At 44.3% G+C, this 27,394-nt stretch overlaps 1 protein-coding gene and 1 long non-coding RNA gene across 2 annotated transcripts in view; one reads left to right on the top strand and one right to left on the bottom strand.

Moving 5' to 3' along the window:
- The window catches only part of LRMDA (leucine rich melanocyte differentiation associated), a 539,681-nt gene that overhangs the window by 221,283 nt on the left and 291,004 nt on the right, over window positions 1-27,394 (bottom strand). The gene's annotated exons all lie outside the window — the stretch shown is intronic.
- Window positions 10,093-16,394, top strand: LOC129332881 (uncharacterized). Its single transcript, XR_008597348.1, has 3 exons — window positions 10,093-10,271; window positions 10,355-10,502; window positions 16,190-16,394. It is a non-coding gene; the product is annotated as an uncharacterized LOC129332881 (long non-coding RNA).

Here is a 27,394-nt window from a genome sequence, read left to right on the forward strand (position 1 = left end):
AAAAATAATAATCTGGCCATTTACAGGACCAAATACACACCAGCCAATGTGCCTGGATTCCAAGCAACTCTATTTTACCCTATTCGTTCGTGTGTTCGTTCGTTCATTCATTTGCAATGAAAATTTCGTACTGCTAACACACAACTGCGGCTCTTTGAAATAACTGTTTAAAGAAAAAAAAATCTACATGAATAAGAACTTCAGGCCAGGATACAGGAATAAATTCAGTAGAATAACAAACTGACACCAAAGTAAACTTTATATTATCCTAATTGCACATAATAAGTATAAATTAAATCCAATGAAACTCCTTGTTAGTTTGGTCACACTGATACTTAATTGCATTGAATTTAAGCCCCACATTTAAAGTATATATGGAAAATAATCTGCCTGGCCATTTAAAGGCTGACTCCACACAGCCCAGATGGAACTGTGTTTTCTCTTTGATCTCCTCCCTATGAGAGAAAAATCATGTCTTCCTATCCAAAAATCCATATTTAAATAGGGTGCACATTGGCCCAAATTAGATGGGATGATTCCCAAACTGCATTAGGGAACATGACTGTACATATTCGACCTCTGGCTGCTGGATTTTTTGTGCCTATGCACTACCCTAACCAAAGATTAACTACTTCAAGCAAGGGATCCCAGTCCTCTGGTGGGGGCAGGGGATCCCCTGCTCTCAGCCCCCACTCCCACCACCTCCCACCTGGCTGGTGGGAGGAAAAGGCACAGGGAATGGGCCTGGGAGGCACAAAACCTCCAGGGCATGCTCGTAGTGGCCACACTCCCAGAGGGGCATGATGGCATCACTTCCCCAAGTGATGTCATTGCGCTGGCAACAGGCATGCTCCCATGATTCACAGGGGCCAATTTTGGCTCCAAATGGTCTGAATCGCCCTACACAAAGTGCAGGAGCATGCCTGCCACCAGCACAATGATGTCACTTCCGGAAGTGACATCATCTTGTCTGTGTTGAACATGTACTGGCTGCACAAGCATGAGAGGAAGATCCTCCTGGTAAGTACTGGGTCCCTCCCTCCTACCAGGAGGGCAACCCGTTTCATGAAGTAGTAGCTGGTATCCATTGGAGCAGAGGGCAGGGCAGTAAGTGCTATGCAGAAGCAGAGTCAACAACAGAAATATCTAATTTAAGAGGAAAAATCCTGCCATATGCCCCCCTTTCCTACAGCCCACTAATCAGAACAGCGAGGTTTATGAAACAAAGAGGGGTATGAGCACATTATTCCTTCTGTCAACCTATACTTTTAAATACAGTTTTGCACAACGCATTATTACATGCACCAAGCCCTTGAGCGATTAAGGCTGGTGGCAATCGAAAGCATTCCCCCTCAACAGCATCCGGCGAATTCCTTGTATTTTTTTTTAATGGGCTAGCATATTCTGTAAATGCATCTGGTTATTCGTAAACCCATTGCTGCAAAAACTAATGTATCGCTAGCTGCTTAGTGAAAGTGGGGGAAATTATGTTAGCAATGATGTTCTACTCAGCAGGAAGAGTATCGGGCGCCTTCTTTAATGATTTACCAGTTCTAGTTGACTGAGCTTGCACCCTGTAAATGGATCATATGATCAGTGATCACAAGTCAAACGGCCTTTGTTATTTGCAGGGCGTGAGCAAAAAGCCCGTTGTATAGAACCAGAGGCTCGTGTGCAGCTGTGTGTAAGACATGGCAAGGTTACATCCAACGGGCGGTTAATGGCTCATACTAGCAAGCCTCCAGCAGCAAGGCAGCTCATGAGGTTGAATAATAAAGATGTAGATAACCCTGCAGGTTGGGAGTTTGGGGCACGCATTTGTAAAGACTAAAGGCACCGTTTTACCCAAAGGCAACAGTTATTATTCCTCTTCGGATGAAAGAATGCAAAGCAAAACATCTTTTGATCCCGAGTAGTGCAAAGGTAAGGAGGGCATCTGTTTAATTTTAATGTTTAAAGCTGCCATTGTATGGGTTTTTCATCAGAACACATTTTTTTAAAAGTACTGCTTTATGCAATACTTAATTTTACTTCTATCGATTTAAATCTATCACCTAGCTACATTCGTGGTATTACTACCAGCAGAGAACATTGTCCAAGTGACTTATCTAACAAGAAAATCAGGTGTGGCATGAAATTCCTGGGCCTGTTGTAAAGGGCTCTCATCTCACAGGGAATTGGTTAGGCCAGAAGACCTCACCTGTGTAATCGGAGGACTAAAATAAGCCCACCACTCTCCAAGAACATGCAAGATTGGTAATGGTGGCAAAATTTATTTTATTTATGTCATTTATATTCCACCTTTCTCACTGAGACTCATAGTGTAAGATTACTACAACCAGTGGCAAGGACAAGGGCATGCAATTCCATACAGTGTCAAGAACATTTCCATAAACAATGTGATGGGGTAAAAGAATATAAGTTTACAAAGATATAGTATTAGCAAGGATCCAGTATGGGGTTGAAGAATTGCTGAAACAGAACATAATCAGTTCTAGGACTTACATTGAACAACATAAAGCACAGATAGTATATACGAGGACATATTTAAAGCAACAGATAATATGTAAGGCAACATAATGGTGAAATCTTTGGTTTCTAACTCATTAGCAAAACATCTGGGATCCCTTTCCTACAATACCGCCCTCTTAGCTGAGAAAAAGGCCTTTTTGAATAATTCAGTTTGGCATTGTTTGTGGAAAGCCAGGAGGGTGGGGCTCTCCTGATCTCTTCAGGCAGGCCATTCCATAGGGTAGGGGCCACCACAGAGAAAGCCTGTGTATGAGCTCCTGTTGATTTTGCCCATGTACAGGCTGGCACCTGCAAGAGACCCTGTTCAGATGAGAGCTAGTTTGGTGTAGTGGTTAAGAGCGTGGGACTCTAATCTGGAGAACCGGGTTTGATTCCTCACTCAACTTGAAGCCAGCTGGGTGACCTTGGGTCAGTCATAGCCTCTAGCTCTCTCTCAGCCCCACCCACCTCACAGGGTGTTTTGTTGTGGGAATAATAATAACATACTTTGTAAACCGCTCTGAGTGGGTGTTAAGTCATCCTGAAGGGCCGTATATAAATAGAATGTTATTAATATTTATTATTATTATAAGGAGAGAGGTGGTCTCCGTAGGTATGTTGGACCAAGGCCGTGAAGGGCTTTGTATGTAATAACCAATACCTTGAACTAAGCACGGTAACTGGTAGGTAGCCAATGGAGTGACTGTAGGATGGGAGTGATGTTCAAGCTCCTGCTTGCTCCTGATAATAGTCGAGCCGCAGCATTTTGCACCAATTGGAGCCTCCAAGTTAACTTAGATGGGAGACCAATGTATAATGCATTACAATAGTCAAGTTTTGATGTCACCATAGCATGGATCCAGGTGGCCAGGTGGGCCGCGTCGAGATAAGAAGCCATTTTCCAGGCTAGAGTGATATTGTAGTAAGCGTTTTTTGTAGATGCCTTAACTTGTTTTTCTAGTAGTAGTGCTGGATCCAGTACAACCCCTAGGCTCTTAACCGAGTCTGCAAGGATCAGACGAACTCCATCGAAGGTGGGGAGTACAATGTTTTTCAAGATCTCTGACTTCCCAACAAGCATCACTTCAGTCTTGTCTGGGTTCAATTTTAATTTGTTATTTTTCAGCCATTTTACTACGGCTGTCAGGGAGCGATCTAAGATTTCTACTGCATCCTGTGAGGACCTGGATAGCGAGATATAGAGTTGGATGTCATACGCATATTGATGACACTCAACTCCATAGCTGCGAATGAATTCTCCTAAAGGTTTTACGTAGAGGTTGAATAACATGGGAGATAAGATTGCGCCCTGCAGAACCCCACAAGATAGTTCCCATTCTGGAGATAGCTGATCTCTGACGGCAATCCTTTGTGTCCGTTCCATGAGAAACAATTTTGTCTGTTAAAGAAGTCTGTCCACTGTTACTGATCTTCAATAAGCTTCCAAGGAACCACAGACTTCCTAGAAACTCAGTTGGAAAATAACTCACCTTACATACATTCTTTGGGATGGATCCCATGGATTTGTTTCACTAACAGTGGTACCTTCCTCTAATGAAAGGCTTTGCATCAGAAAAAGATGTCTCCATTGGCAAAACAAACCCATGGAATCTAACTCTTTGCTGTCTATCTAGTGGTACCCAATCACTCTGCTTGGCTCAGGGCAGCATATTTTGCCAGTCCATGGAAGATCCTCTTGTGTTGGTGGGATACACCTTGCACCAAGAGAATGTACCCTGAACTGAGCAGAGTAGTTGGATGCCACCCAATGTAGAAACAAAAAAAGCTTATTATAAAATAAATTACTAACAACACACTGATTCAATAAAAGTACTCTTTCTATCATTCTAGACCCATTCCCAGATGCAGAAGAGTAGCAAAGGCAGGGGATACTACAACAGACTGCCAGCCACTCCCCATGATGACCTGGCTTCTACATGTTGAGTGTAAAAGAGGGTAGCCAACTCTGGGGTTGGGAAATTCCTGCAGATTTGGAAGTGGGATCTGGGGAGGGTGGGGTTTGGGGGGCACGGACCACAGCAGGTATAATTCCATAGAATTCACACTCCAAAACAGCTAGGGAAACTGATCTCTGTCATCTGGAGATCAGTTGTAATTTTTTAAGATCTCCAGGCCTCAGCTGGAGATTGGCAACCATACCATAATGTCTAGTTGGTGCACATTTTTTATATATTCTAGATGCTTATAATCTGGACTCTATCTGAAGATCCTCATATGCGTATGATCATAGCAATAATAAATATCTACCATTAAAACTGAACTCACAGTAAGAAAAAAATAACAATAACTAAAAATAACTTACCAGTAGGAAATGTTAAAGCCCATTTACAACACACATCAGTATAAAAGCAGCATAAATATCTGAAAAAACCCAGTTCACAGCATAAAGCTATTAATGCAGAACTAAAACCATTCCTAAAAAAAGAGAGTGTAAGTGCCAATGTCCAAACAGAGGTAACGTAACAATCAAGACGAGGAACAGGGTTAAAAAAAACCCTGAATGATATTCAGAGCTTAAAATAATGTTTTTATCTGGCACCAAAACCATGCAGTCTTCGTGGTAGGCAAACAGTTGTGGGCAGGCCCTATTCCAAAGCGCAGAATCCACAACAGAGTGCAGGAACTGACAGTCTCTCTACACAAGATATTTTACATGGGGACGCTCAAAGGTAGGGAGACACAATGTTAGCTGGGAAGTGTAGTTTAAAAAGACAGCCAGAGGAGATCGTTCCTCAGAGGGTTTGTTAGTATCATCTTCACCTTCCCAAAGGTTCTGTCAATTTCACTTCTCTACAGGAGGGTAGTTTATCGCCTCAGAGGGTTTGTTAATTTCATCTTTGCCTCTCCTAAAGGGAGATGAAATTGACAGAGCCTTTGGGGAGGCAAAGATGAAATCAACAAACCCTCTGAGGAGCGATGTCTTCCAGCTCTATTTCTTAAAACTATGCTTCCCGGCCTCCATTACATCTCCCTTCATTTGAGCATCCCCATGTAAGATGTGTTGTGTAGAGAGACTCCCAGTTCATTGAGAATGTTGGCGTTTTACACCTTTTCTTTCTTTTTTTAAAGTTACCAACCATTTGGCTGGAACCTAAGGAACACGTGTTTACATTGAATGGGGAATGAAAAAGCTGCGTCTGTTCCTCTCTCTTCTCCCATAGGTTTTCAGTCGATCTGTCTCTGCTGCTTACCATACAGCAAATATGAACACTTGCTTCTTGCCACTGCAGATGGGGGGGGGGAGGGCGGGACAAAGAAGGAAATGGACAGCCAAGCCTCTGCCTTCATCAGGCCACATCTCCTTAGCTACACTCCTCAGGCTCTGTTGAACAAGATAGCCATAGACGAGAAAGAAAATGATGAACCAAGGGGCAAAGGCGGCATGGTGGCACCATAGCCAGAGTGGTGGGGTTATCCTCACTGCCCCACACAACTCTTCTACTCATCCCTGTAAGGCAGCATAAGCGCAGGCTCATCTGGGGGAGGGAACAGGAAGCATTTGCTCTTGGGCCCACCCCATCTCCAAGCCTGCTGGAATCCATGGACTTTACTTCTGGACCCGCCCAGTCTCCACCCCGCCCCAAGTCCCAGCCAGAATTTTTAAAATCAAAAGCGGGCAGCCCCACAGATAAAGTATATGATCCACATTCCTGTGTACCGAGCTGGAGCCGGATCTGACAAAAAATGACAGTGTGAACCAGTCCATCCATACCTTTTAATCGTGCTAATGCTCAGTATTGCAAACATTCCTTCCACCAATGGTACTTACTACTGAGATCTCATTTTCTGCCTTTTAAGAACTCAATTCACATGTCACAGCACACCCCTTGGGCCTTCCAGAACTCTATTTCAATATCTAACTGGGAGGAAAGGAAAAAGCATTCCAGACAGCCAGGTGTTACTGATCCACCCATTAAACCTTCAGTTATATAATATCCCACTTCACAGTAAAACACTTCAGTCATTAGGCGATCGTAAATAGATTAGAACTACATTTTCCCATTATTATGACTTTATGTGTTTAAAATGTATGTGGCTCACCAGAATATCAGAGGTGTCTATGATAAAGATTATCTGAAGCTTAAAAAGTTCATTACAAATTTAAAAATGAAGAGTGCTGTTTTTTGCAAAAAGGAGAATGATGATTAAAAAAGAATCAAATCTAGAAACTACTGTTCCATTGACCAGAGATAAGAACAAAGCCTTCAGAAGATGCCACCATGCAAATGGATAAGAACAGACATTGCCTGTTCACGCTCATTCTCTGTGGTGGCTTGTGGAATGGCCAAAGAGGTTATGAAGTAGGGTTGCAGGTTCCTTTACCCTCCTGGCAGGGGGGAGGGGGAGACCTGGCTCTTACCTCCTTATTCCCCTCTGTATGATGTCACCACGCAAGCACAGGAGTGCGTGTGCACTTCACTGCAAGCTGATTTGGGCCTCAAACGGGCCCGTTTGGGGCCCAAATCAGCCTGTGGCAAAGTGCAGGAGTGCACTTGGGGTGGCGCAATAATGTCAGCGACATCATTGTGCCACCCCAAGTGCAGCGACATCATTGCGCCACCACAGGAGTGTGCCCGGGAGGCCCATTCTCATGCCTTCCTCCTCTGCCAGCCAGTTAAGTGGAGGCGGGGGGCGGGGGGTGAAAGTAGGCGATCCTCCGCCCCCACTAGGGGAATGGGATCCCTATTATGAAGGCTGCCACACGTCTATTGTTTCTCATAATGTACAAAACGTAAATGTTTAGGAGAACATTTATACAAAAGTATTAGAATGGTAATATAATGGAACAGCTCAGGAGGCTGTTTCTACAACAGACAAGAGAGATGGAAGATTTCATGCTACAAGGAGAGAAAAAGGATTCGACAGGAAGCAGGTGATGAGTTCCTGTGGGCTGCAGAGTGCCCAGTAAGAAACCATTAGGGCATGAGGTAAGGGTTGCCAGATCCCCTTACTCTTCCACTTTCCACTTCCACCAGTAACCTGTGAAAAGAGGTCATAGATCCAGAGGAGTTAGCTGTGTTAGTCTGTAGTCGCAAAATAGTAAAGAGTCCAGTAGCACCTTTAAGACCAACTTTATTATAGCATAAGCTTTTGAGAACCACAGCTCTCTTCGTCAAATGAGAACTCTTTACTTCTTTGAAAAGTGGAAGCTTGAAGTCACAACTTCCCAGCAGGAGGAACTGCTGTGAGGGGGGATATCAGGCAATATTGCACCTCCTTACTTCTCTGCTGATGAAAGATTCTGTCAGCCTGAGAGGGAAGTGGGGGTGACATTTCAAGGTCCCCCCTTTTCACAACAGCCTGTCCATACTCATGATACCTTGTCTGTGGAACTCCCTGGCATCAGTTCTTTGGAGCTGCAGGGGGAAAGGTGAGAGCTGCAACTGCAAGCAGCCATTCATACGATATGCCACACGATGTGAGAAGTGGCCCAAAGAGACACAGCTGCTCTCATGAGGTGCATTTATGTCTGATATATACAAATGTACTAGTGGCATAGGAATATCAGGAGAAATGCAAACCACCAGGTGGGGGCTGGAGATCTCCCAGAATTGCAACTGATCTCCAAAAAATGGCCACTTCCGAAGGTGGACTGTACGGCCATATACCCCACTAAAATCCCTTGCTTCTTCAAAGGCTTTCTTCCCAAGCTCCACCTCCAAACCTCCAAGAATTTCTCAGCCTGGAGTTAGCGACCCTAAAAAGATTTGTGAATGCTCAAACTGCTGATGGAGTTGTGTCCTAAATGGGCTCTCTGAAGCAGACAGCTGTGTGCATTTTGACACTCCTGTTACATTTGCATCTGTCTTACGAAATGCCTACGCTCACCCATGAGAAGCAGCCTTTAATTTCCAAAAATGCATTTGCTGGAAGTATGCTAAAGACTGTAATTAAAAACATATTAAACATAACCTCCTTTAATTCTCCAATTATATAGATATACTTTACAGATACATATACACAGTTCTTAGTTGCAGTCAATTATATCATTTATTTTCATGCTGAAGCTGTTTGCTTCGCTGCTGCCTAGGTCTTGTGGCAATTGAACACGAACTTTATTCTAGGACAGGGGTCCCCAACCTTTTTGAGCCTGTAGGGACCTTTGGAATTCTGACACAGAATGATGGGCGCAGCTCAAAATGGCCACCACAGGAGGCCGACCCAACCAAAAACTGGCTGCCAAAAGGGGCAGAGACAACCACATAATGTTAGGGACTGAGGTCATACATGTTGGGAAAAAGGTTAAAAATAGCTTTCAATCAGAGGTGCAATGGATCTTGAATCAACAGAGAGTCGGCACACGAGTTTAGCTTTTAAAATCGTTTACTTCTAAAGGAAAAGGGTCACAGGATTGCTACAAAACAACAAACGCCTAGAGCTACATTCTTACCACTTGTTACAAACAAAGAGCTGGGATAACTGAATGGAGAATCTTCTTCTTCCTCCGTCTTCTTGACCCTAGAAAGAAAGTCACTTGACCTGTTGACCAATAAGAGTTTACAAACACACTTCAGTTTCCCGGGCTTGCAGATTATTGGCTCTGTGCCAGGTTCCCTTTCCAGGTCAATCTAAACAATAGCATGGTAGGTAAACACATTTACCCCATAATGACTGAATATCAGACCTTGCAACACACATATATTCCAACAATACATAATACTAACTCTTCCTCATTTCAGGCAGAAGCTTAACAGGATACCTTATAAAATATTTTCTTACAGGCACGCAGCTTGCCTTCGGTCACACAGTGAATATCTTTAAGCTGTGGTGGCAGCCGTGCTGAAGCGACTTTTAAAAAATCTGCACAGCCAGACAGATCTCCAATGGCCAATCAGAAGCCCCATCTGACCCCACCTACTTTTAAAAAACACTTGGAGGGTCCCCTATTTTAGGAGGTGTGGGAAGAAACCTGCAGAGAGTACTTGGGCTTAGGAATACCAAAAGTAATATCTTTTTGTATAGGTTATACAGGGCTAACTTAGGAACCAAACTTGCAAGACAAATGTAAATTAATAAATTCCTTTAATTCCTGTAGTATCATCCTTAGTACAATTATATAGTTTTATATACTTTCTCCAGTTAGTTTTCTTATTTGATTCCAAGGTTTCTAACATATCCCAAAGGGTACAATTGAACCTCTCAACTTTGTCCCGACAATTTTACTTAGCTCCACAACTAGTTCTGACTCAAAACTTGGGCCTTGGTCATTGTGGAATCTTCTGGGGAAGCCATAGTGGCTTACAAAATTTCCCCAAAGAGTTGTAACAACAGCTCTTGCTGTTTGATCCCTTGAGGGATACGTTTGTGCATATTTGGTGAAGTGATCAGTAACTACTAGAATATTTTAATGCCTGTTAACAACAGCAACAGCAACAGCAACAGCAACAGCAACAGCAACAGCAACTGTGCTTATATACCGCTCTTCTAGACAGATTAGTGCCTCATCCAGAGCAGTGAACAAGTTAGTGTTATTATATCAGCAGGTAAAACTCAGCTAGTTCCTTCTCTGAAATGCACATCACTGGTTAGATCAATCCTGTGAGCCACACCTGAGACTCTGCCAAGGTCTAAAACACGTACTTCAAAAACTCATGATGCTTCTCTTGCTATAAATTGAGAAATCCTTCCTTGTTCTGATATACTTAGTGGTGAAGCTTCAAAATTCAGAAGTGGTAAATCATTTTCTTTTGTATTTGCAGTGGGCAAACAGGTATGGACATTCTACTTCACAAGCCCTTGTAAGTTGTAACTACAGCGTGAGGATTCAACACAATATCCCTTTGTGTCAAATTCTTAATGCACATCCCTTTTCTCATGTTAGTTATAGTGAACTTCACTATCTGTGGGAAGACAGCCATCCCTCCTGGCCCAGCAACAACTTCTGGATCTTCAAAAAGAACTGTAGTTCCCTCCTGACATCTGCAACATACCCATTACTGTGCAAGACCCTCCATCTGGAACACTGACAGGTCTTCCCTACAGCATTCATATTTCACTCCCATCTTTAGCTTCAACTTTCTCCCTATGAATTTCCAGGTGATATCTGCAAGCTTCTGTCTAGCAGTGTGGCCAGCCCATCCTCTTCAAAGAACTAGATACTTCTTGATTACTATCGGCATCCATGTTAAATACATTTGTTCCAATAATAGCAGACACTCCTTGATTCATGAGCTGATCTGGACACACAAGAGCTAGAATCTCATATCCATCCTCCATCCCTTCCACATCATGTGGGATCTGCAATTCCAAGACTACAAATCCCAAATAAGGCATTGTCTGTCCTCCAGCTCCTTCTGTTTCTAATATATTCCCAATAGGCTGCAATGCCCAATGAGATAATTGGGTTTTATAAAACACTTCATAAATGCAGGTTACTTGTGAACTCATGTCTTTTAAACATGTGCATTTTACTCCATCCAGATACACATAATCATTACACACAAGTCCTACCACATCTTGCAATCTTTCTTTTTCACCCATGGCCAGAATCTCTTTTCTGGAGGCCCACTGACTAACTGTTTTGATCTCAGTTGTTTCCTTTGAACCCATTTGCTCTTGGTTCTCTGTGGTTCTCATTAAAATTTTATGAATATTAATTTAGGCTGATTGACACAGTCATGCTTAGGATTCCCAGTCCCCCACTGGGGGCAGGGGATCCCTCACTCCCACCCTCCACCCCCACCCCTGCTTACCTGGCAGGCAGGGGAGGCAGGGGCCTCCCTCAGGGGTGCTCCCTCGCGGTGCAGCATGCTCCCAGGCAGCACAGCAGGCTCCAGTGGGCCCAATCTGACCTGTATCAGGCCCAAATTGGCCCACATCAGGCCACTGCAAACAGTGGGACCACTCCCACGTGCTGCAGTGGCCCATTCCAGGATTCAGGCCTGATCCAGGAGATCCAGGCTGGAAACAGGCCGGATTGGGCCGGTGCAGAGCGCAGGAGCACTCCCGCACTCCGCAGTGGCCTGTTCCAGGCCAATTCAGGCCCAATTTGGGCTGATTCAGGCCCGAATGGGCCAAACTAGGCTGCTGTGGAGGGCAGGAACATTTCCCCGCTCCGCAGCATCCTGATTCAGGATGCATTGGCCCAAATCTGGCTTGATTCAGGCCCGCTCCTGGAGTACTCCTGGGGGCACCCACGAAATTGATGTCATTGTGTGGGCCCAGGAGTGCACGTGCACTTCGCGCACATGTGACAACAATGGAAAAGGTAGGTGCCAGGTCATCCACCTCCCACTGGGAGGACAGGGGCACCTGGAGACCCTAGTCACACTTAAAATGTCCTTTTAATCCACAATTAAAGAACCATAATCCTTGGTCATTCCTCATAGGTGCTAATTTGAACAAAAAGTGGTTTTGAAGACAAGGTTATTTGCTTGCTGAACAGTTAGCTTTAATTTAGCCATCTCTCTTTCAGATTCAAAATGTTTGGCTTTCCAATTTATTTCTCTGTCAACATAACTCTTTGGAGCCTTCTCTGGGATTTTTTGTTGCCCCCCCTGGTTTTACTTAAAGATCTTTCCCTTTAATGTTATCTCTTGTTGAAGTTTTCTTTCCTGTTTATCAAGAATTTCACTCTGCAAAGATCTCACAGCATAAAGAAGCTCTCTGTACTGGGCACTGCTTGGATTACTTCCAGCACCTGTTCCTTTTATTCTAAGTGCAATTAACAGTGCTTCCTACCAGCATCCTCTGAAGAACTGCTGCTGAACATACAAGTTTAAACCATCCTCTGTTACTCTCTTTCTTCTACAATTTGCATTGCCAGAGTGTAGAAATGATTTAGATAGTCTGAAGGGACATCTTTAGTATGCTGATAACTTAAATCTCATAAAATTTTGTTTTCCGTTCAGAAACAGGGACAATATTGTCATTTGCAGTTTCTAATATTGCAAAACATTCTTTTGCAGTATTTTTTTCCAGCTCCAAAAAGTACATGCAATGCAGGTGGAAGCAAACTGTCTATAATTTTCCTCCTTTTTGTATTTGCAGGAATGTTTTCCTCTTCCACTAACTCTCTTGCATGTACTCTCCAATCAGAATAATCTATTTCTCCAATAGGTTTAGGTGTAACTCTTGAAAAAGTGTTTAACTGCAGTTTTACGTCTGCTGGTGCAATCTTGGTTTCACTTTCAGCCTGCAACAGCTTGATTAACAATTGTTGCAATTTATGGGAAAGATTTAAAGCAGGGGTAGAGGTTCCATTGGTGTTCTTTCCTCCCCCATAACTTCCACTTAGCATTTTTTTCCTTTTCTGTGTTATATCATTTGCTCCTTCTCTAAACAACTTCTATATCTACAGGGATTACCTCCCACTTTCCATACAACCTGTGCTTCCAGCATGCATTCCCTATCCTCCAAACAGCATTGGGAGTCTGGAATTCACACAGTAATGTTCCTTTGTCTTGCATCTTTAGTCTTTGCATTTTATAATTGCACCAAACAGTTCAATAGCATTTTTATCTCTGCATTTACATCACTAGAATCTATATCATTTGACAGAACAATCCTATTTACATCAAAGCCCACTGTTTTGCACAAATCCATTTCAGGGATCTCTCTTTGCAAGTTCACTCTCAAGTCCCACACTAGTCAGGAGTAGGGTTGCCAGGTCCCTCTATCCTCCCACCAGGAGGATTGGGACCTGGCACTTACCTTTCCCCTGCTCCGTGGTGACCTTCCGCGCACACGCAAAGCACGCGTGTACCCGCCGGGCTGGTGTGATGACATCACTTCCAGAAGTGGCGGCAGTGGCGGCGGCCATGCAGGTGAAAGGGTACTCCCCGTGCTCCCGAGGGGTTAAATTGCCTGCTGCAGAGCCTGATTCTACTCAAAACAGGCTTGGTGTGGGGCACGATTCAGAGCGCGGAGGTGTGCCACGCTGCCCGGGGTGCAGTGCACCACCCAGAGAGCACATCCCGGGGAGCGTTCCCCCTGCCAGCCAAGTAAGTGGGCACAGTGGTAAAAGTGTGGGAGCTGGGGATCCCCCGCCCCGGGTGGAGGAATGGCACTCCTCGTTGGGAGCCTCTTTTGTAACCTCTTTTTGTATGGGTTCTATGGGGCTAATTTCAGAATCAAATGTGCAAGGTAAGTGTAAATTAAGAAATTCTTTTAAATCAAAACCATTTCAATAGTTAAAAAAAATATAACTAGATTTTTTTTACAACCAAACCTATAGGTGCAACAAGAAACTTGCAGCTTTGTCTTGGTGGTAAACCAAATAACTGGTTGTTTGGAACCACTTCAGAGCAAGCAAAGTCCAATTTTCAGGTCCTCCAAGTACCAGACTCCCTAGCTACAGTCTTGTTGGTTATGGAAACAAATTGAAACCCAGGCTTCTGTCTTAACTTTAGGAATTACAGCCCTTATTCAAGGTGATAAGAGCTCATAAAAAAACTACCAAGCACCCTAGCAACCAGCCAACTTCACCTTCCTGGGCTAAACCAACTAGTTCATGGGGGTTACACAAACATACCCCCTTTCATGAGTGAAGAGAGAAGAAGGGTGATTGCTAGGCTAAGCTTCCCATGTGCCCCCAATTCAACTCTCTGCCTGGCTATTACTGACAATCAGGAGGAGGAAGCAGACTGCTCTGAGATTGCCCATCATTGCAAGGCTATCCAGGCAAATGTCTGCAGACACGCTCCCGTGCCCTGCATGATAACATCACTTAATTATGCAGGAGCACCTTTTGCATAAGCACAGTGGAAGGAAATATGAGTATGCTGCACACATCCCCCATAGGGTTGCCAGGTCCCTTGTCTCCCCCAGTGGGAGATTGGGAGCCTGGCTCTTACCCTGCTGTCTCCGTGGATTCACATGTGCATGTGTGCTCCTGGCTTGCGTAATGATGTCACTGTCAGGTTCTGCCATACGCACCGCTCTGTGAGATTCCGGCCTGCCTGACTTCCACCTTAAAGGACCTTCAGGGAATATGCGGGATCCCGCTCTGTGGAAGGAGGAGGGTATACCTCACCCTTGCACCCTCTCAGTCCTCTCGCAGTTCCCTTCAACCTGACATTGTCCCGGCTGCCTTCCATGACAGCTGTCCCCATCCAGCTGTCGGTCTTACTCCTCTTACTCTTCGTCTTCTTTCCTCCGCCTCCTCTCTGCTGCTCTCTGCTGCTCTCTCATTCTCTCTCTCATTTGCGCTCGCGCACTCGCTCGCGCACTCTCTCTCCCCCTCCTCCACTCCACCACACTTGTACACAACAACCCACTGTGCCCTGTGGGTGGACTTCCCTTATATCCTTTCCCTCATTCCTGGCCCCACCTGCCAGTCACACCCCTCTTTTGCCCTCTAGCATTGGCCTTGGCTGCCTCAAGCAGCTGCACCTGGGATAGCTAGTTTGGCTGCTTTGGGCAGCTACAGCTGTGCTTTCTTGGCTGGCTGCCAACCTCCTCTGCTCCGAGCTTCAGGCCCCTGGGCAGCTACAGCTGTGTTCTCTTGGCTGGCTGCCAAGCCTCCTCTATTTGGAGCTTCCAGCAGCCTCAGCTGGTCTCTATTATTCCCTTCCTCCCTGTTTGCAGGTTGGGGCATGGCCCTGTGCTGCTTCTGCTGCCCTGCTGATAAGGTTGCTGGCTGGCTGATGGCTGGCTGTCCCTATCTCTTGTGCCTTCTCCCTCTGCCCTGGTCCCCTCCTGGCTGTCCTTACTTCCTCTGTCAGGGCTCTTAGCCTCCCACTGGAGGGTGGGGCTAGCTGGCTTCCACCTGCTCCTTCTGACCCTCTGGGGCTTGGGAGCTGCTCCACCTTCCTGTGGCTGGGGTGCCTCTTTTCCCCCTTCTATTGTTGGTCCGTGCTGGCCCAGGGTGTCCGTTGGGGTGGCTGGGTAGTTGTCCCTCAACTGTCTCCCACCCCTCTTCCTGGTAAGTCCAGGGGCTGAGCCTCAGATTCAGGACAGTCACTTCCAGGAAGTGATGTCATCATGCGGGTCAAAGGGTGTCCCAGATGTCAAAGGGCATTACCTGCACTCCCTGACAGGCCCAATTTGACCTGAAACAGGCCCGCTGTAGAGCATGATTCAGGCCACTGGGGGTCCAGGGGGTGCCCTGGGGAACATGCCCCCTGCCAGCCAAGTAACTGGGTGCGGGGCGAAGGGTGGGAGTAGGGGATCCCCCACCTCGGGCAGGGGAATGGTACCCCTACACCCACCTGACAATTGCCTGGGGAGCTGGCAATCCTATGCTGGGCAAATCTTTAATCCAGTTTGCTCTGTTGCCTCTCTTCCTTTTGTCTGCCAAAATAGTTTTCACAGCAGCCAGGGATCATAAACATTGTGAATGTGGCCAGATCTATTCCCAATAAAAAACAGGACAGTCATGGCACTTAAAAACTAGGCTATAGTCTTGAAATTGCTGGCACTGCTGTTTATTTTTGCTACAACAGGGTAACATGGCTACCCCTCCAAAAGAATGATACAGTTTCCAGAGGGGCTATGGGGAGAAGCAATAGCATAGGCTCTGCTGATGTCTTCTCACCAGCATTTCCTGGTGATGTGAGAAGAAGCAGTGCTGTGTCTGTCATGATGCTAGAATAATGTAAGTATCAGGCCAGGATGACAGAATAATGAAGCAGAGTTATGAGATGGTGGAATTTATCTGTTTTACTGATTGATTTCATTTATACACAACACACCTATGTCACATCTGGATTTTCAGAGTGATGTGACGTGATCCTGTTGGAAGAAGCAATGTCTGGTATACAAAGAGGAAGAAAAGAAGACCCTACAGGGTGCAGCAAGAGCTAGACAGGAGTGTGAGATCAGCAGTTTCCTTGTCTTGTCTCCAGATTGGTACTCTCAAAGTAATATCCTGCTTCTTCTCAGAACCTCTCTCCCTCAGGCAGCTAGATAGCCAGAAGTCTATCTCTCCGCTTTCCTGTCAAGTATGTTATTATTCCCCAAATAAACTCTATATCATGAGAATATTCACCTTTTTTAAAAAAAAATGCCTATTGTGAACTCTACGCTGCAGCTGCCTCCCCCCTATCTCTTTACTGCATCTTCTTCCTCAGTTGGGGACACCATTGACCTTGGCCACTCAGGAATGAATTAGATGATTTCACGAAATATGGTTGCCAGAACTGAGTTGGGAAATTCTTGGAGATTTGGGGGATGGAGTCTGAGGAGGGGGGAATGGGGGGTGTCCTCAGAATAGTATAATGCCATACAGTCCACCCTCCAAAGCAGCCATTTTTTTCTCAGGGATACTCATCTCAGTAACCTAAAGATCAGTTATAATCCCAGGAGATCTCCAACCAACACCTGAAGGTGTTGCCAATTAGGTTCTTGCCAATCAGGTTCAGCAAGAACATAAGTAGCCAGCCAATCAAGTTTGGCTATGTGACTGGGGGACAAATAAAGCCAACTGAGAGTAAAGACTTCCTGGACCAGCCACAATGGTAATTCCCATCTGGAAATATGATGATCAGTATACCACAACGGTACAAAACTAATTGGATTTGGCTATATGTTAATAACATGAAGGCAAATTAAGTCAATTCAGAGTGAGGATATTGCTTTTTTAACCCCCTTGCAATGACATGAGAAAATTGTCAAAAGGGGGAAGGTACTCTGCTGCTACTGCAAATGTTCATAGAAAAGTGTCTCCCTTTTGGCTCATACCCAAGTAAGTACACTTTGGAGGGAAAGATAGCTGCTTTTGAACAGTACCTTCTACAATGCATGTCTCAGTTTCTAATACCATCAGCAGCACTGCTATAATATCAACAGAAATACTTTAGTAATTTATATCTCAGGCTTCCCATTTCTAGGATTTATTATCCTTTGACAGCTCTTCATGTGTGAATTATTACTAAGACGGAAAAAAGGAAGTTTGTGCGGGCTTTACATTTTCTCTACCCCTCCCCCAGTGATACGTCAGAGCTCGGTTACCTTGGCAATCACATGTTATTTAGGAGCTACCCAAAAATAATATATCAGCAAAAGACAAGAAATTATCATACAACAATCAATACTGCCTTAAGCTCAAGTCATAAACCATAAATGCTCAATCATAAACCGGAGTGGGTAGAAACAGGGTACAAAAATTAAGGCAGAGAGCCGCCACCTTTGACAATAAAATTTAATCCACTTTTCTGCATAGCAGTAAGACTAATGACATTCAAGGAAACACAGCAAAGAATGGAATCTACTTTCTCAGGAATAAGAAATCTAGGTGGATGAGGAACTGAAAATTTCTAAATCATTTTGTCTAATTTTTACTCTGCTTTGTCTAATTTTTTGTCTAATTTTTTACTCTTAAGGAATGTCGGAGCATGATAAACATCGAACAAGTAGAACCGATATAACCTAAGGTGTTTACTTATCTGCATTTCAGGTATTCTTACACCAGCCATAGTTGTAGCCCCTAGCGCCTGCAATTCCTTCGTGAGATGATACAAAGACCTCTGGAAACTAGAGATGACAAGATTTCCTCTATTTGTTGTTCCAAAACATTTTTCTACTCTCCTTGAATGTGGTTTAAGAATTTCCAAAATAATTCCAGAATTAAAGCATGACAATTTATTTTCAACTTTCAATTCCTTCAGTCCATTACCAGATCTGCCCCCCAAATTCTAAATGATTAATATACAGGGAACATTGATTAAATATATAGAAAGCAATCTTGTCATGTCTGTTTGTGTGATGGCATGAAGATTCTTTTTGTGCTGTGTTTTATTTCAGCAAAACACTGCACCTGAAGGTCCAGATACACTCATGTGTACAATTACATTGAGATTGCTTTTTTATAGTGTTTTTATCTAGGTATTATTTATTTATTTAGAAACTGTCTTGGGAACTTACCCAAGGTAGCTGACAAGCATATGTGCACATTAAAACATTTCACAAAAGGCATCTTGATGTAATCCTTCTTATGGTGTACAAGAGGTCAAGATGAAGGAATGGAAAAGCTGTGGTAAGTTATGCATACACACAGCTCTGTATATAATTTGGAAATAAAAATGAACCTGAGATCTTTTAATGCATCAGTTGCACTTTGGAAACAAGACCAGGTTAGGAACCCCAGAATCTGGAAGGGAGAGAAAATTTCTGATGTGGAGAATCTTATATACTAATAGCTAAGTGGCCCTGATATGATGATATTTAAATCTGGAGACTGGAACGATGAAAAGTCAAGACAGATCTTCCCACACATCTGAAAAATGCCACCAGTTAGCAGAAAAATCTGAAATCTAAAAAAAATGGTTTTTTTTTAAAAAAAAACCCTCCAAAATCATAAAAGGAGTGCCTGTAGCTTTAACCAGATGGCCTCAGTGGCTGTCGCTAGGCAACCATGACATTTCAGTCAGTATTCCAGGCTTGCTTTTCATCAGTAAAAGGCAGGGGCAGGGTGCTTTCCAGGGCTGAGTTGGCTCATGAGGGAGGACTCATTGGAGCCAGGCCCAGAAAACCACTAGGTGCCTTGAAACCACATGACTTGCATGACTCTCCCAGGCCTGGCTGCTTGCAACTGTTCAACAGCGGCCATCTCCCCCAATAAAAGCCAGTGCAGTGTAGTAGTTAGAATATCAGAGTAGAATCTAGGAGACCCAGGTTCGAACCACCACTCTGCTGTGAAAGCTTACTGGGAGACTTTGATCCAGTCACACACTCGCAGCCTAACCTACCTCTCAGAGCAGCTGTGAGGATAATACTGAGGAAAGGACAATAGTGTAAGCTACTTTGAGTTACCACTGTGGAGAAAGGCAGTATATAAATGAAGAAAATTAATAAATATAGATGAAGATAGGAGGCAGATGATAAGTTGTTTAGTAGGTTTGAAGGAAAGAAGAATGTAGGGAAAGGTGAGCAGGTGGAGGCTGCCAGGAGAAGGTAAAGAAGAATTTATCTAGGGAAGGGGATACAGGGAAAAGGGAAGTACCTACAGCAAGTCCTTTCAGGTTCCCCACCATGCATTTGGGCCCAGCTCAGCCAGCACCTAGGCCACATGGGAGAGGTTGCAGGGACAGGTGAAAGGTGAACACAAGGGTACAGACAAAGGTGGGTGGGAAGGAGAGAAGGAAGCAGGAAAGGGAGAAGAGGCTACGAGGGGCAAGGAAGGGAAAGAGAACATGATGGGAGAGGGGCAAATGAGATGCCCTCCCTGCAAGTTCTTGCAGGTCCCCACTTGTGTATTTAATAGCTATTCAGGTTGGAAGGCTGCAGCGGGCAGGGGATGAAATTGCCCTGTCTCTTCCATCAGCACAGGTCTGTGCTCCCGGCTGGCGTGATGATGTCACTTCCAGGAAGTGATGCCATCATGTGGGTCAAAGGGTGGCCTGGGAGTGCTCCTGCACTCGTGAAGGGCTGAACTGCCCTCCCGCAGGGCCCGATTAGGCCCAAAATGGAACTGTTCTGGGGCATGGGAGTGTGCAGCGCCACCTGGTGGTGTGCTGTGCTACTGGGGGGAGCCCCAGGGGGTGCACCCCCTACTGGCCCAGCAAGTGGGGGTGGGGGTGAGAGGTGGGAGCAGGGGATTCCCCACCCCTGGCAAGGGAATGGCAAGCCCCCAGCTGGAGGAACATGGAAAATAGTGACCACCAGTGTCTTCTACAGGTTGACCACAGAACCAACCCACTAATTTTTCATCCAGATTGCTAAAATCTGAAAATGTCAATGGATGTAACCCAGGTCCACCTCACTACGTCTGCTGGGTGTTGCTTGACTTGCCAGGAATAATCATCATCTCTAACAGAATCGTGCTGTTGCAATCCATTTGTAGATAACTGAGCAAGCCTCTTTCAGAAGGAAAGGAGATTGTGATAGTTTTCATAGTAGGCAAAGGGGGTATCCTACACATATTTCCAAGTTTCCTTCTTGAGGTGTGTGTGGGAATTTCCGCATCAGTTAATTTGGAAGTCAGCTCTGATTTTTATGCATAGCCCAAAATATGTAAACGTGGAATCATCAAGAGTAGCAAAGAAGTCACAATCATGTCAGAAAATATCAATGAAACATTAGGGATGGAAAACACAGGCCTGACTGGAACTTCATACCTATAATACTTCAAATAATTATAATGGCTGCCATCACCTGGACATCCCAGGCAAACCCAGTCTTGTCACATCTCAGAAGCTAAGCAGGGTCAGCCTTGGTTAGTAATTGGATGGGAGACCTCCAACAAAGACCAGGGTTGCAGAGCCAGGTAACAGCAAACTACTTCTGTTAGTCTCTTGTCTTAGTGGTCACCATAAGTCAGCTATGACTCGACAGCACTCTCTACTACCAATTATAATGGCTAAAAGTGTACTCTGCAGGCCAAGAAACCATTGGTTCTAATCTTACCTCAGCCCAGAATTCATTTAGAGTCATAGGCAAGCCACTATTCTCTCAGTTTCTGCCTTCTAAAACCTGTCCCAATCTATAATTTATAGCAAATAATGTTGGCCTACTTTATGAGACTGTTTTTTTTACAGAGCCCTGCCTATAGAGCTAGCATATATAATAAACAATCCCATTTTATTTAAAAATAGCTATATTGTCCCCAAAACATGCATCCTGCTCACAGAAGCAGAACTTGATTATATATAATATTCAACAAAAGACCATGAATCCACAAACATACTTTTTTTCTCATATAATCAATCACTTTTGATGTTGGAATATAATCTATGCTCCTAATTGCTGATAATTTGGGATATTACTTGTGCAGCAGTCCTTTGAACAGAGTATTTTTGCTGTGGTTATAGGTAGAGATGGGCACGATCCAAAAATTTTTAATGATCCAGCGGATTGTGGATCAGCGCCGGCGATGATCCCGAATTAATGATCCACGCCGATCATCTCCTGTTCCCGAGCCGTGGATCGTGGATTGTGGAGGCAAAAGCAGAGGGGCATCCTGCTGTTCCCAGCGATACAGGAACAATGAGTGATGCCGGCGGCATCTGTGTTTGTGTTTGGCCGTCTGTGTTTAGCCGTCAGAACTTCCTATCAGGGTTTGCAGGGACGAGATTGGAGTGCCCATGGCTACAGAACACCCCCTTCCCCCTCCCTCCCCTGGGTGTCTTCTCCCAACTTGTGACTGCTTTGCTGCTCCATGGTTGGAAGGAAGTCCTGCTGATCAAGGAAAGCTGGGCTTCCATTCGGGTTTCCAGGGTGACAGACAGGGTGACAGAAGGAGGGCAAACAGAGCTCAGGCATTCCCCTGGCGCCTGAGTGTCTGGATCCCCTATCCGAGCCCGATCGCCCCGATCCAGGCCTCTCCTGATCGCCGGATCGTTGGCCTTGGCCGATCACGATCCGCTGGGTCACAATCGCATGATCTCCATTATCGTGGGTTTTTTTCTATCGTAATGCGGATTGTGCCCATCTCTAGTTATAGGCTATGATGTCCTTAATATTTATATTATTGCTATATGTTAGAAGAAACAGGTGGAAAAGAGGGAAATGGTACTTCATTCTTGCATTTCCAAAGTATGGGATTGCAGGTGTTAATCAGCATTTTTCTGCATTCTTGGGTGGATTACTAAAGTCATAGGAGAAGCTATGTGACCACTAATGGTGACGAACATGATAAGAACGTAAGAATAGCCTTGCGAGATCAAACCAGTGGTCCATCTAGTCCAGCATCCTGTCTCACACTGTGGCCAACCAAATTAATATGGAGGGTCCAACAACAAGGCACAGAAGCCAAGGCCTTCCCCTTATGTTGCCTCCTGGCATTAGGATTCAGAGGCTTACTGCTCGCTTTAGTCACCATGGCTAAGTAGCCTTTCATGAATCTCTCCTTCATGAACCATCTCGTAGTCATCTCTCATCCACTGGCAGTGAATGCCACAGTTTAATTACTTGTTTGAGTGAAGAATGATTTCCTTTTGTTTGTCTTGAACCTATTGCCCATCCACTTCAATGGATGCCCCTGAGTTTTAATACTATGGTAAAGGGAGAAAATCTCTACCTATCCACTCTCCTTCCCATGTATAGTTTGTTAATCCTCATGTCGCACACCCTTTTCTCTAAACTGAAAGGCTCCAGAAACGTTCCAATGAGAAAGATTACTGCTGCTACTGGCTGTGCAAATTGCATTGCTGTACATTTGGCCCAGGTGAGCTTGATCTCGTCAGATCTCAGAAGCTAAACAGAGTTGGCCTTGGTTAGTAATTGGATGGGAGCAGGGCTTTTTTTCAGCTGGAACACGGTGGAACGGAGTTCAGGCACCTCTTGAAAATGGTCACATGGCTGGTGGCCCCACCCCCTGATCTCCAGACAGAGGGGAGTTTAGATTGCCCTCCACGTCGCTCCTGTCTGGAGATCAGGGGGCGGGGCCACCGGCCATGTGACCATTTTCACCAAGGGTGATTTAAACTTTAAAAAATGCCTCCCTTGTTCCAGCTGACCCAAAGTGACGTCATTGTGTGGTCCTGAGTTCCACCACCTCTTTTCCCAGAAAAAAAGCCCTGGATCAGAGACCTCCAATGAATACCAGGGTTGCAGCAGGCAATGGAAAACCACCTCTGTTAGTCTTGTGCTATGACAACTCCACCGGGAGTTGCCATAAGTCAGCTGTGACTTGAGGGCACTCTCCACCACCACATATCAGAATTAAACGTTTCTATCTCCTACTTCTAGGTAAATACTGAACACATTGGTAGCTAAGCTTCTGAAGCTGGAGTGGTGGTGGTCCAGAAAAGACCCTGGAAGGAGCCCCAAGTGACTCCTTACCTGACTGTACAGTTTTCTCTATATAACAGTAAATATGCTACATTCACTCAAATGATCAGCTCCAAGGCCTGGCAGGTGCTTCTTGAATAACAGGGAAATTATCATTCCTAACATCAATTTCAAGCCAGATTTCGATGGTGGTTTAAAAATACTTCTCTAACCTATCTCAGAAAAGATATTTGGAGTCATAATTAGAGATGGGCACGAACCGGGAAAAAAATGAACCATGTGGTTCGTGGTTCATCAAATTTCACGAACCACAAACCATGAACTTTCACGAACCTGCCCCTGGTTCACAAACCGGTTCATTTGGTTTGTGAAAACATCACATCCAGGTCAGAAAACCATCACTTCTGGGTCAGCAGAAGGTCACTTCCAGGCCAGCAGAAGGTCTGCAGGAAGTCCATGCCCTGTTGCCTAGGAAACTGATTGATTGGCACCAGGCTGTCTGCAGTGATGAACCAAAAAACGAACCAAATGAACCAGCCTAAAAGTTCATGGTGGTTGGTCAGAAATGGGATCTGATGAACCGTGGTTCGTGAACCACGAACCGGCCTGGTTCGTGCTTAATTTTGGTTCGTATTTCGGTTCGTGCCCATCTCTAGTCATAATGCGCGACACAGTTAGGGTTGCCAAATCTGCGTTGGGAGGGGAAGGACCTCAGCAGGATATAATGCCGTAGACTCCACCCGCCAAAGCTGCTATTTTCTCCAGGGAATCTGATTTCTGTAAGCTGGAAATCAGCTGTAATTCCAAGACCTCTTCAGGCCTCACCTGGAGGTTGGCAACCTGAAGCAAAGTGCACTCCGATTACCCTTTGCCCATGTGAAGTACACAAAATGCTGGTTCTTTCTGCCCACTTTGGAACTGCTTAAAAGGAGAAAGATTTTCTCCTCCTTGACATTTGACATAATACTGAGCCAGGAAATGCTGCCGAAGCCAGTTCAAAGACAGTAGGAACCAGTAAAAGCCGCTTCGAAACGCCTCAGTGCTTTTCATAAGTGAACACATAAGGCGGGAGGAACATCTGTGAGCTCAGTCTTTTGGACTTCCAACCAGGGGAAAGGACTTGTGAAGGTGAATGGTTTGCAGGCGAAAGAGGTTATAAAAGAGACAAAACCAGGATAAAAATTAAATAAAAAGTAGCTGTCTTAAACTGTAATTGCACTTCTCTGCTGAGCATGCTTTCGGATATATAAATGTGATTTACCATCAGCTCGCAACTACAAATCAGGTCTTAAGAAACACTTGTGCTATGAAATTGTTTAATCTCATCAAGCTCTGCTTTCACAGCAAGCCATAAATCACAAAGTCTTTGTTATCATAGACCTCCATGAGCGCCTCTCAGGCAGGCAATGGATCGTGGGTATATATAATCCTGACTGCACAAACAGTGGGGTCGTTGCAGGCTGAAATACTTTCATAATAGCCACTGTGCAGCTGGTGGAACACAACCCTATGATGGATATCTCATTTCCTACAGTCGGCATCTATTTCGAGCAAATTATTACCACATAAATTTCTTGTCAACAGAAACGGCCAATTAATTAAGTTAAAAATTTACTCGTGATCACATCTACAAACCAAATAGAACTGCAAGGCAATTTTCCAGTTACTGAATATACTGCAGGTCAGTTTAATGAATAATTTTTAACTTTGTCATAAACTCAAAGACAGGCTAATATCTTGAGGAACCTGAATGGAAAACAGCTGCTGACAGATTTACACAAAATATATTTATGCAGATTCCAATTGCTGACATCTGGGGACAAAAATAAACTTTATACAAATTACAGCAGTGTCATTGGAGGAATGTGCAGTTTTGTTTTGTTGTTTTAACTATGAGAAGAATAACCCAAGTTTTCACCACAGAAATGCTGAATTTTCAATGGGAAATGTGCTTAGAAAAGAAGGGTTTTTTCACAGAGAGAAAAAAATAGAAGCTATAATCATATCAAACTCTTACGGTGCCATCCTAAACAGAGTTACTCCCTTTTAAGCTTAGAAGTGTGTAACTCTGCTTAGGATGGCATGGTAAACTGAGGCAATATGTTCATTATTGACTGAGAACTACTATATAAAATGGTATGGATTCTGGTTATGCTCAAACCTGTGTAACTTCTAAGCCTTTAACAGGATATTTTCCTTTCATAGTTGTTATACAGAGATATCATTTGATAGGTGTTCCTGTTAATAGGTGGGCAAATGACCAGGAGGACTCTTGCTTTGTGAAGAGGGGCAGAAATGCTCTTTTTGATTCCACTTGTGTGTAAAACAGGAGAAAAATTAGAACTACAGCCTCCATTCAAGCCCAAGGAGGCAAATTGATAAGAGCTATAAGCAGCTACTGACTTTGGATTATTATAGGCATAAAACTGGCCTGCATGATAACAGGCCTCATTTGAGAACACTTCATAATTTTTACTTTAATCTTTTCCCAGAGTGAAAGCACATATCTCTGTCACACATGCCATGTGATTTTTTTAAAAAGGGAGGAGAAAGCTAATGGTATAAGGAGACTCTCACCTCCAGGTCAGTGGGTCAAATTTATCCTGGGTAGCTACTGACAGAAAACCATTAACATCTACGGCTTCCTTTCATCCCTCTGTTTTTTGGAAAGGCAGCTAAATATCAAATTTTAAGTATATTACGGATGTTTATTAACTAGGGATGGAAGGGAAGTTTTCAATGTTCAATATATCTGAAACACACTTTAGTCTATAAAGATAATTCAGAAAACATTCAAATCATTCCAGATTCAGAGGGAAAGCATTTATCATGGACTAAAGACCTTTGGATGAGAACAGCTTCACGCTCAAAAATCATCCATTCAGGAAGTACAACCAGATACTCTGAAATGTTGAGACAAATATGTTGACGTATGTCTTTACTAAATGTTAATGACCTGTAAATATGTTTATTATCTAACCTGTATATAAGGTTTTTTTGTTTGGAATCTTGTTATTGTTGTATTACCATTTTATTATTGTTAAAAATTTAGAAATAAAAAGTTATAAAAAAAGAAATAGGGAGGACAGCTTCAACTAACCAAATCATGTTAGGCGGTGCTACAATTTTCCTTGCCAAAACAGAACTAACTTAAACTAGACTGAGCAATAATATGGTAAAAAATGGGTTGCAGTGAAGCAGTCATGCAAACTTACTCCAGATATTCTCAACTCCACATTCTCAGACTAATTTCAGAATGTGAATTCCTTGAGATTCAGATCTCAGCCTAGTCCTCTATGGACGTTATGGTGTGGATCTGTTCGCACATTGCAGGAGCACAATACATATGATCACATGTAATTTGAGTATTGGCCAACGTGTGGATTAATCCTGGAGGTACAGCTTCCATTCTTGTGAACTAAGCGTTGAAAAATCTGGGTTCTGGTTCACATGAATAGAAGCTGAACTGACATGGAAAACCTATGCATTGTCCGATTCACACATTATGGGATCATACATATCAGGTGCATTGTATGAACCCCACACACATCCAATTCACATGGTTGACAGGCTCCCATAACGCATGAATGGAATGCCACCTTAATGTCTGCAAAGGGCTCTGTTGCCAAACAATTCAGAAATCCATCATACTGATTATTCAATGGAAGTTGACAAAAAATGACAGTTTGTCCTGGGAAAAGGTCACAAAAACCCTCTTGTTGGCAAACACTTGTGACAAATTAAAGCTTTCATCTAATGAATTACTTCAGGTGCGTCCAAGGACTTGTGTTGCACTCTTTGGAATGTTTCATGGGTTCTTTCCCCTCTCTTTGAACAGCATCTTCTAATGGGTATATCACAAATGACTCGAGGAACCCGCCCTGAATTTCCAGAGTTGTTCCAGGGGATTGCTATTAGAGTAGCCACCCAAGAACATTAGATGTGGAATTAGATGTGCAGTTCCTTGGATTTTGAACTTTAGGTGTTACTGCCAGTGAACCCTGTGACCAGGGCTGGATCGAGGGGGGGCAGAGGGAGTAGCCTGCCCCCGGCACCACCAAAGAGGGGACACCGGGCGCGGCTGCCAGCTGCCCAGGAGCGCGCTGCGGCTTGCCACGTGGGTGGCTGAGCGCAGGGTTGGGAGGCCCTCACCAGCCCCGCCGATGGGCTTGCTGGCTTGCCGTGCGCACAGGATCTCCCAGCCCTATGCGCAGCCACCCATGCAGCAAGCCAGCTACCCCAGCGCACGCCC

Source organism: Eublepharis macularius, chromosome 6, assembly GCF_028583425.1.
Source record: "Eublepharis macularius isolate TG4126 chromosome 6, MPM_Emac_v1.0, whole genome shotgun sequence".
Taxonomy (NCBI): Eukaryota; Metazoa; Chordata; class Lepidosauria; order Squamata; family Eublepharidae; genus Eublepharis; species Eublepharis macularius.